We start from the raw sequence: 10,070 nt of genomic DNA, 5'->3' as shown, positions 1-10,070 counted from the left end.
TGTTCTTTTCATTCAAATGCTGTTGTTTATTTTTAAATTCTGTTGTTTTCATTCAAATTCTCTTCTTTTCATTCTACTTCTTTAGTTTTCATTCTAATTCTGTTTTTGTCATTCAAATTCCATTGTTTGTTTTCAAATTCCGTTCTTTTCATTCTAATTCCGTTGTTTTCATTCTAATTCCGTTGTTTTCATTCAAATTCTGTTGTTTGTTCTCAAATTCTGTTAATTTCATTCTAATTTTGTTGTTTTTGTTCTAATTCCGTTGTTTTCATTCAAATTCTGTTCTTTTAATTCTAATTCTGTTGTTGTCATTCCAATTCCGTTGCTTTCATTCAAATTGTGTTGTTTTTATTTAAATTCTGTTCTTTTCATTCAAATTCTGTTCTTTTCATTGTAATTCCGTTGCTTTCATTCTAATTCTCTTCTTTTCATTCAAATTTTGTTCTTTTCATTCTACATCCGTTGTTTTCATTCAAATTCCGTTGTTTTCATTCAAAATCCTGTTCTTTTCATTCAAATGCTGTTGTTTATTTTTAAATTCTGTTGTTTTCATTCAAATTCTCATCTTTTCATTCTACTTCTTTAGTTTTCATTCTAATTCTGTTTTTGTCATTCAAATTCCATTGTTTGTTTTCAAATTCCGTTCTTTTCATTCTAATTCCGTTGTTTTCATTCTAATTCCGTTGTTTTCCTTCAAATTCTGTTGTTTGTTCTCAAATTCTGTTAATTTCATTCTAATTTTGTTGTTTTTGTTCTAATTCCGTTGTTTTCATTCAAATTCTGTTCTTTTAATTCTAATTCTGTTGTTTTCATTCTAATTCTGTTGTTTTCATTCTAATTCCGTTGTTTTCAGTGGAATTCTGTTCTTTTCATTCTACTTCTGTTGTTGTCATTCTAATTCCGTTGTTTTCATTCAAATTGTGTTGTTTTTATTTAAATTCCATTGTTTTCATTCAAATTCTGATCTTTTCATTCTAATTCCGTTGCTTTCATTCAAATTCTGTTCTTTTCATTTAAATGCTGTTCTTTCCTTTAAAATTCCGTTGTTTTCATTCAAATTGTGTTGTTTTTATTTAAATTCCATTGTTTTCATTCAAATTCCGTTGTTTTCATTCAAATTCTGTTCCATTTGTTCTAATTCTGTTCTTTTCATTCAAATTCCGTTGTTTTGATTCAAAATCCTGTTCTTTTCATTCAAATGCTGTTGTTTGTTTTTAAATTCTGTTGTTTTCATTCAAATTCTGTTGTTTTCATTCAAATTCTGTTCTTTTCATTCAAATTCTGTTCTTTTCATTGTAATTCCGTTGCTTTCATTCTAATTCTCTTCTTTTCATTCAAATTTTGTTCTTTTCATTCTACATCCGTTGTTTTCATTCAAATTCCGTTGTTTTCATTCAAATTCCATTGTTTGTTTTCATTCAAAATCCTGTTCTTTTCATTCAAATGCTGTTGTTTGTTTTTAAATTCTGTTGTTTTCATTCAAATTCTGTTCTTTTCATTCTACTTCTTTAGTTTTCATTCTAATTCTGTTTTTGTCATTCAAATTCCGTTGTTTTCATTCTAATTCCGTTGTTATCATTCAAATTCCGTTGTTTTCATTCTAATTCCGTTGTTTTCATTCAAATTCTGTTGTTTGTTCTCAAATTCTGTTAATTTCATTCTAATTCTGTTGTTTTTGTTCTAATTCCATTATTTTCATTCAAATTCTGTTCTTTTAATTCTAATTCTGTTCTTTTCATTCAAATTCTGTTGTTTTCATTCTAATTCCGTTGTTTTCATTGGAATTCTGTTGCTTTCATTCAAATTGTGTTGTTTTTATTTAAATTCCGTTGTTTTCATTCAAATTCTGTTGTTTTCATTGTACTTCTTCAGTTTTCATTCTGGTTCTGTTATTTTCATTCAAATTCTGTTCTTTTCATTTTAATTCTGTTGTTTTCATTCTTATTCTGTTCTTTTCATTCTACTTCTTTAGTTTTCATTCTAATTCTGTTTTTGTCATTCAAATTCTGATCTTTTCATTCTAATTCCGTTGCTTTTATTCAAATTCTGTTCTTTTCATTTAAATGCTGTTCTTTCCGTTAAAATTCCATTGTTTTCATTCAAATTCTGTTCCTTTTATTCAAATTCTCTTCCTTTTCATTCAAATTCCGTTGTTTTCATTCAAATTCTGTTCCATTTGTTCTAATTCTGTTCTTTTCATTCAAATTCCGTTGTTTTCATTCAAAATCCTGTTCTTTTCATTCAAATGTTGTTGTTTGTTTTTAAATTCTGTTGTTTTCATTCAAATTCTGTTGTTTTCATTCAAATTCTGTTCTTTTCATTGTAATTCCGTTGCTTTCATTCTAATTCTCTTCTTTTCATTCAAATTTTGTTCTTTTCATTCTACATCCGTTGTTTTCATTCAAATTCCGTTGTTTTCATTCAAATTCCGTTGTTTTCATTCAAAATCCTGTTCTTTTCATTCAAATGCTGTTGTTTATTTTTAAATTCTGTTGTTTTCATTCAAATTCTCTTCTTTTCATTCTACTTCTTTAGTTTTCATTCTAATTCTGTTTTTGTCATTCAAATTCCATTGTTTGTTTTCAAATTCCGTTCTTTTCATTCTAATTCCGTTGTTTTCATTCTAATTCCGTTGTTTTCATTCAAATTCTGTTGTTTGTTCTCAAATTCTGTTAATTTCATTCTAATTTTGTTGTTTTTGTTCTAATTCCGTTGTTTTCATTCAAATTCTGTTCTTTTAATTCTAATTCTGTTGTTGTCATTCCAATTCCGTTGCTTTCATTCAAATTGTGTTGTTTTTATTTGAATTCTGTTCTTTTCATTCAAATTCTGTTCTTTTCATTGTAATTCCGTTGCTTTCATTCTAATTCTCTTCTTTTCATTCAAATTTTGTTCTTTTCATTCTACATCCGTTGTTTTCATTCAAATTCCGTTGTTTTCATTCAAATTCCGTTGTTTTCATTCAAAATCCTGTTCTTTTCATTCAAATGCTGTTGTTTATTTTTAAATTCTGTTGTTTTCATTCAAATTCTCATCTTTTCATTCTACTTCTTTAGTTTTCATTCTAATTCTGTTTTTGTCATTCAAATTCCATTGTTTGTTTTCAAATTCCGTTCTTTTCATTCTAATTCCGTTGTTTTCATTCTAATTCCGTTGTTTTCATTCAAATTCTGTTGTTTGTTCTCAAATTCTGTTAATTTCATTCTAATTTTGTTGTTTTTGTTCTAATTCCGTTGTTTTCATTCAAATTCTGTTCTTTTAATTCTAATTCTGTTGTTTTCATTCTAATTCTGTTGTTTTCATTCTAATTCTGTTGTTTTCAGTGGAATTCTGTTCTTTTCATTCTACTTCTGTTGTTGTCATTCTAATTCCGTTGTTTTCATTCAAATTGTGTTGTTTTTATTTAAATTCCATTGTTTTCATTCAAATTCTGATCTTTTCATTCTAATTCCGTTGCTTTCATTCAAATTCTGTTCTTTTCATTTAAATGCTGTTCTTTCCTTTAAAATTCCATTGCTTTCATTCAAATTCTGTTCCTTTTATTCAAATTCTCTTCCTTTTCATTCAAATTCCGTTGTTTTCATTCAAATTCTGTTCCATTTGTTCTAATTCTGTTCTTTTCATTCAAATTCCGTTGTTTTGATTCAAAATCCTGTTCTTTTCATTCAAATGCTGTTGTTTGTTTTTAAATTCTGTTGTTTTCATTCAAATTCTGTTGTTTTCATTCAAATTCTGTTCTTTTCATTCAAATTCTGTTCTTTTCATTTTAATTCCGTTGCTTTCATTCTAATTCTCTTCTTTTCATTCAAATTTTGTTCTTTTCATTCTACATCCGTTGTTTTCATTCAAATTCCGTTGTTTTCATTCAAATTCCGTTGTTTTCATTCAAAATCCTGTTCTTTTCATTCAAATGCTGTTGTTTATTTTTAAATTCTGTTGTTTTCATTCAAATTCTCTTCTTTTCATTCTACTTCTTTAGTTTTCATTCTAATTCTGTTTTTGTCATTCAAATTCCATTGTTTGTTTTCAAATTCCGTTCTTTTCATTCTAATTCCGTTGTTTTCATTCTAATTCCGTTGTTTTCATTCAAATTCTGTTGTTTGTTCTCAAATTCTGTTAATTTCATTCTAATTTTGTTGTTTTTGTTCTAATTCCGTTGTTTTCATTCAAATTCTGTTCTTTTAATTCTAATTCTGTTGTTTTCATTCTAATTCTGTTGTTTTCATTCTAATTCCGTTGTTTTCAGTGGAATTCTGTTCTTTTCATTCTACTTCTGTTGTTGTCATTCTAATTCCGTTGTTTTCATTCAAATTGTGTTGTTTTTATTTAAATTCCATTGTTTTCATTCAAATTCTGATCTTTTCATTCTAATTCCGTTGCTTTCATTCAAATTCTGTTCTTTTCATTTAAATGCTGTTCTTTCCTTTAAAATTCCATTGTTTTCATTCAAATTCTGTTCCTTTTATTCAAATTCTCTTCCTTTTCATTCAAATTCCGTTGTTTTCATTCAAATTCTGTTCCATTTGTTCTAATTCTGTTCTTTTCATTCAAATTCCGTTGTTTTCATTCAAAATCCTGTTCTTTTCATTCAAATGCTGTTGTTTGTTTTTAAATTCTGTTGTTTTCATTCAAATTCTGTTCTTTTCATTCTACTTCTTTAGTTTTCATTCTAATTCTGTTTTTGTCATTCAAATTCCGTTGTTTTCATTCAAATTCCGTTGTTATCATTCAAATTCCGTTGTTTCCATTCTAATTCCGTTGTTTTCATTCAAATTCTGTTGTTTGTTCTCAAATTCTGTTAATTTCATTCTAATTCTGTTGTTTTTGTTCTAATTCCATTATTTTCATTCAAATTCTGTTCTTTTAATTCTAATTCTGTTCTTTTCATTCAAATTCTGTTGTTTTCATTCTAATTCCGTTGTTTTCATTGGAATTCTGTTGCTTTCATTCAAATTGTGTTGTTTTTATTTAAATTCCGTTGTTTTCATTCAAATTCTGTTGTTTTCATTGTACTTCTTCAGTTTTCATTCTGGTTCTGTTATTTTCATTCAAATTCTGTTCTTTTCATTCTAATTCTGTTGTTTTCATTCTTATTCTGTTCTTTTCATTCTACTTCTTTAGTTTTCATTCTAATTCTGTTTTTGTCATTCAAATTCTGATCTTTTCATTCTAATTCCGTTGCTTTTATTCAAATTCTGTTCTTTTCATTTAAATGCTGTTCTTTCCGTTAAAATTCCATTGTTTTCATTCAAATTCTGTTCCTTTTATTCAAATTCTCTTCCTTTTCATTCAAATTCCGTTGTTTTCATTCAAATTCTGTTCCATTTGTTCTAATTCTGTTCTTTTCATTCAAATTCCGTTGTTTTCATTCAAAATCCTGTTCTTTTCATTCAAATGTTGTTGTTTGTTTTTAAATTCTGTTGTTTTCATTCAAATTCTGTTGTTTTCATTCAAATTCTGTTCTTTTCATTGTAATTCCGTTGCTTTCATTCTAATTCTCTTCTTTTCATTCAAATTTTGTTCTTTTCATTCTACATCCGTTGTTTTCATTCAAATTCCGTTGTTTTCATTCAAATTCCGTTGTTTTCATTCAAAATCCTGTTCTTTTCATTCAAATGCTGTTGTTTATTTTTAAATTCTGTTGTTTTCATTCAAATTCTCTTCTTTTCATTCTACTTCTTTTGTTTTCATTCTAATTCTGTTTTTGTCATTCAAATTCCATTGTTTGTTTTCAAATTCCGTTCTTTTCATTCTAATTCCGTTGTTTTCATTCTAATTCCGTTGTTTTCATTCAAATTCTGTTGTTTGTTCTCAAATTCTGTTAATTTCATTCTAATTTTGTTGTTTTTGTTCTAATTCCGTTGTTTTCATTCAAATTCTGTTCTTTTAATTCTAATTCTGTTGTTTTCATTCTAATTCTGTTGTTTTCATTCTAATTCCGTTGTTTTCATTGGAATTCTCTTCTTTTCATTCTACTTCTGTTGTTGTCATTCTAATTCCGTTGCTTTCATTCAAATTGTGTTGTTTTTATTTAAATTCCGTTGTTTTCATTCTAATTCCATTGTTTTCATTCAAATTGTGTTGTTTTTATTTAAATTCCATTGTTTTCATTCAAATTCTGATCTTTTCATTCTAATTCCGTTGCTTTCATTCAAATTCTGTTCTTTTCATTTAAATGCTGTTCTTTCCTTTAAAATTCCATTGTTTTCATTCAAATTCTGTTCCTTTTATTCAAATTCTCTTCCTTTTCATTCAAATTCCGTTGTTTTCATTCAAATTCTGTTCCATTTGTTCTAATTCTGTTCTTTTCATTCAAATTCCGTTGTTTTGATTCAAAATCCTGTTCTTTTCATTCAAATGCTGTTGTTTGTTTTTAAATTCTGTTGTTTTCATTCAAATTCTGTTGTTTTCATTCAAATTCTGTTCTTTTCATTGTAATTCCGTTGCTTTCATTCTAATTCTCTTCTTTTCATTCAAATTTTGTTCTTTTCATTCTACATCCGTTGTTTTCATTCAAATTCCGTTGTTTTCATTCAAATTCCGTTGTTTTCATTCAAAATCCTGTTCTTTTCATTCAAATGCTGTTGTTTATTTTTAAATTCTGTTGTTTTCATTCAAATTCTCTTCTTTTCATTCTACTTCTTTAGTTTTCATTCTAATTCTGTTTTTGTCATTCAAATTCCATTGTTTGTTTTCAAATTCCGTTCTTTTCATTCTAATTCCGTTGTTTTCATTCTAATTCCGTTGTTTTCATTCAAATTCTGTTGTTTGTTCTCAAATTCTGTTAATTTCATTCTAATTTTGTTGTTTTTGTTCTAATTCCGTTGTTTTCATTCAAATTCTGTTCTTTTAATTCTAATTCTGTTGTTTTCATTCTAATTCTGTTGTTTTCATTCTAATTCCGTTGTTTTCATTGGAATTCTGTTCTTTTCATTCAAATTCCGTTGTTTTCATTCAAATTCCGTTGTTTTCATTCAAATTCCGTTGTTTTCATTCAAAATCCTGTTCTTTTCATTCAAATTCTGTTGTTTTCATTCAAATTCCGTTGTTTTCCTTTAAAATTCCGTTGTTTTCATTGTACTTCTTCAGTTTTCATTCTGATTCTGTTCTTTTCATTCAAATTCTGTTCTTTTCATTCTAATTCCGTTGCTATCATTCAAAATATGTTGTTTTCTTTCAACATCTGTTATTTTCATTCAAATTCTGTTCTTTTCATTCTAATTCCGTTGTTTTCATTCAAATTCTGTTGTTTTCATTCTACTTTTTCAGTTTTCATTCTAATTCTCCAGTTTTCATTCAAATCCTATTGTTTGTTCTCAAATTCCGTTGTTTTCGTTCATATTCTGTTCTTTTCATTCAAATGTTATTCTTTCCTTTAAAATTCCGTTGTTTTCATTCAAATTCTGTTCTTTTCATTCTAATTCCGTTGTTTTTATTCAAATTCTGTTCTTTTCATTCAAATTGTGTTGTTTTCATTCAAATTCTGTTCTTTTCATTCTAATTCCGTTGTTTTTATTCAAATTCTGTTCTTTTCATTCAAATTCTGTTCTTTGTTCTCAAATTCGGTTCTTTTCATTCAAATTATGTTGTTTTTATTCAAATTCTGTTCTTTTCATTCAAATTCCATTGTTTTCATTCAAAGTCTGTCCTTTTCATTCAAATTCTGTTGTTTGTTCTCAAATTCTGTTCTTTTCATTCAAATTGTGTTATTTTCATTCAAATTCTGTTCTTTTCATTGTAATTCTGTTGTTTTCATTCAAATTCTTTTCTTTTCATTCAAATTCTGTTCTTTTCATTCAAATGCTGTTCTTTTCATTCAAATGCTGTTGTTTGTTTTTAAATTCTGTTGTTTTCATTCAAATTCTCTTCTTTTCATTCTATTTCTGTTGTTGTCATTCTAATTCCGTTGCTTTCATTCAAATTGTGTTGTTTTTATTTAAATTCCGTTGTTTTCATTCAAATTCTGTTGTTTTCATTCAAATTCCGTTCTTTCCTTTAAAATTCCATTGTTTTCATTGTACTTCTTCAGTTTTCATTCTGGTTCTGTTATTTTCATTCAAATTCTATTCTTTTCATTCTAATTCTGTTGTTTTCATTCAAATTCTGATCTTTTCATTCTACTTCTTTAGTTTTCATTCTAATTCTGTTTTTGTCATTCAAATTCTGATCTTTTCATTCTAATTCCGTTGCTTTTATTCAAATTCTGTTCCATTTGTTCTAATTCTGTTCTTTTCATTCAAATTCCGTTGTTTTGATTCAAAATCCTATACTTTTCATTCAAATGCTGTTGTTTTGATTCAAAATCCTGTACTTTTCATTCAAATGCTGTTGTTTGTTTTTAAATTCTGTTGTTTTCATTCAAATTCTGTTGTTTTCATTCAAATTCTGTTCTTTTCATTGTAATTCCGTTGCTTTCATTCTAATTCTCTTCTTGTAATTCAAATTTTGTTCTTTTCATTCTACATCCGTTGTTTTCATTCAAATTCCGTTGTTTTCATTCAAATTCCGTTGTTTTCATTCAAATTCCGTTGTTTTCATTCAAATTCTGTTGTTTGTTCTCAAATTCTGTTAATTTCATTCTAATTCTGTTGTTTTTGTTCTAATTCCGTTATTTTCATTCAAATTCTGTTCTTTTAATTCTAATTCTGTTCTTTTCATTCAAATTCTGTTCTTTTCATTCTAATTCCGTTGTTTTCATTGGAATTCTGTTCTTTTCATTCTACTTCTGTTGTTGTCATTCTAATTCCGTTGCTTTCATTCAAATTGTGTTGTTTTTATTTAAATTCCGTTGTTTTCATTCTAATTCCGTTGTTTTCATTCAAATTGTGTTGTTTTTATTTAAATTCCATTGTTTTCATTCAAATTCTGATCTTTTCATTCTAATTCCGTTGCTTTCATTCAAATTCTGTTCTTTTCATTTAAATGCTGTTCTTTTCTTTAAAATTCCATTGTTTTCATTCAAATTCTGTTCCTTTTATTCAAATTCTCTTCCTTTTCATTCAAATTCCGTTGTTTTCATTCAAATTCTGTTCCATTTGTTCTAATTCTGTTCTTTTCATTCAAATTCCGTTGTTTTGATTCAAAATCCTGTTCTTTTCATTCAAATGCTGTTGTTTGTTTTTAAATTCTGTTGTTTTCATTCAAATTCTGTTGTTTTCATTCAAATTCTGTTCTTTTCATTCAAATTCTGTTCTTTTCATTGTAATTCCGTTGCTTTCATTCTAATTCTCTTCTTTTCATTCAAATTTTGTTCTTTTCATTCTACATCCGTTGTTTTCATTCAAATTCCGTTGTTTTCATTCAAATTCCGTTGTTTTCATTCAAAATCCTGTTCTTTTCATTCAAATGCTGTTGTTTATTTTTAAATTCTGTTGTTTTCATTCAAATTCTCTTCTTTTCATTCTACTTCTTTAGTTTTCATTCTAATTCTGTTTTTGTCATTCAGATTCCATTGTTTGTTTTCAAATTCCGTTCTTTTCATTCTAATTCCGTTGTTTTCATTCTAATTCCGTTGTTTTCATTCAAATTCTGTTGTTTGTTCTCAAATTCTGTTAATTTCATTCTAATTTTGTTGTTTTGGTTCTAATTCCGTTGTTTTCATTCAAATTCTGTTCTTTTAATTCTAATTCTGTTGTTTTCATTCTAATTCTGTTGTTTTCATTCTAATTCCGTTGTTTTCATTGGAATTCTGTTCTTTTCATTCTACTTCTGTTGTTGTCATTCTAATTCCGTTGCTTTCATTCAAATTGTGTTGTTTTTATTTAAATTCCGTTGTTTTCATTCTAATTCCGTTGTTTTCATTCACATTGTGTTGTTTTTATTTAAATTCCATTGTTTTCATTCAAATTCTGATCTTTTCATTCTAATTCCGTTGCTTTCATTCAAATTCTGTTCTTTTCATTTAAATGCTGTTCTTTCCTTTAAAATTCCATTGTTTTCATTCAAATTCTGTTCCTTTTATTCAAATTCTCTTCCTTTTCATTCAAATTCCGTTGTTTTCATTCAAATTCTGTTCCATTTGTTCTAATTCTGTTCTTTTCATTCAAATTCCGTTGTTTTGATTCAAAATC

Source organism: Pelmatolapia mariae, linkage group LG23 (genome assembly GCF_036321145.2).
Source record: "Pelmatolapia mariae isolate MD_Pm_ZW linkage group LG23, Pm_UMD_F_2, whole genome shotgun sequence".
NCBI lineage: Eukaryota > Metazoa > Chordata > Actinopteri > Cichliformes > Cichlidae > Pelmatolapia > Pelmatolapia mariae.
Note: the sequence above shows the minus strand (reverse complement) of the source record.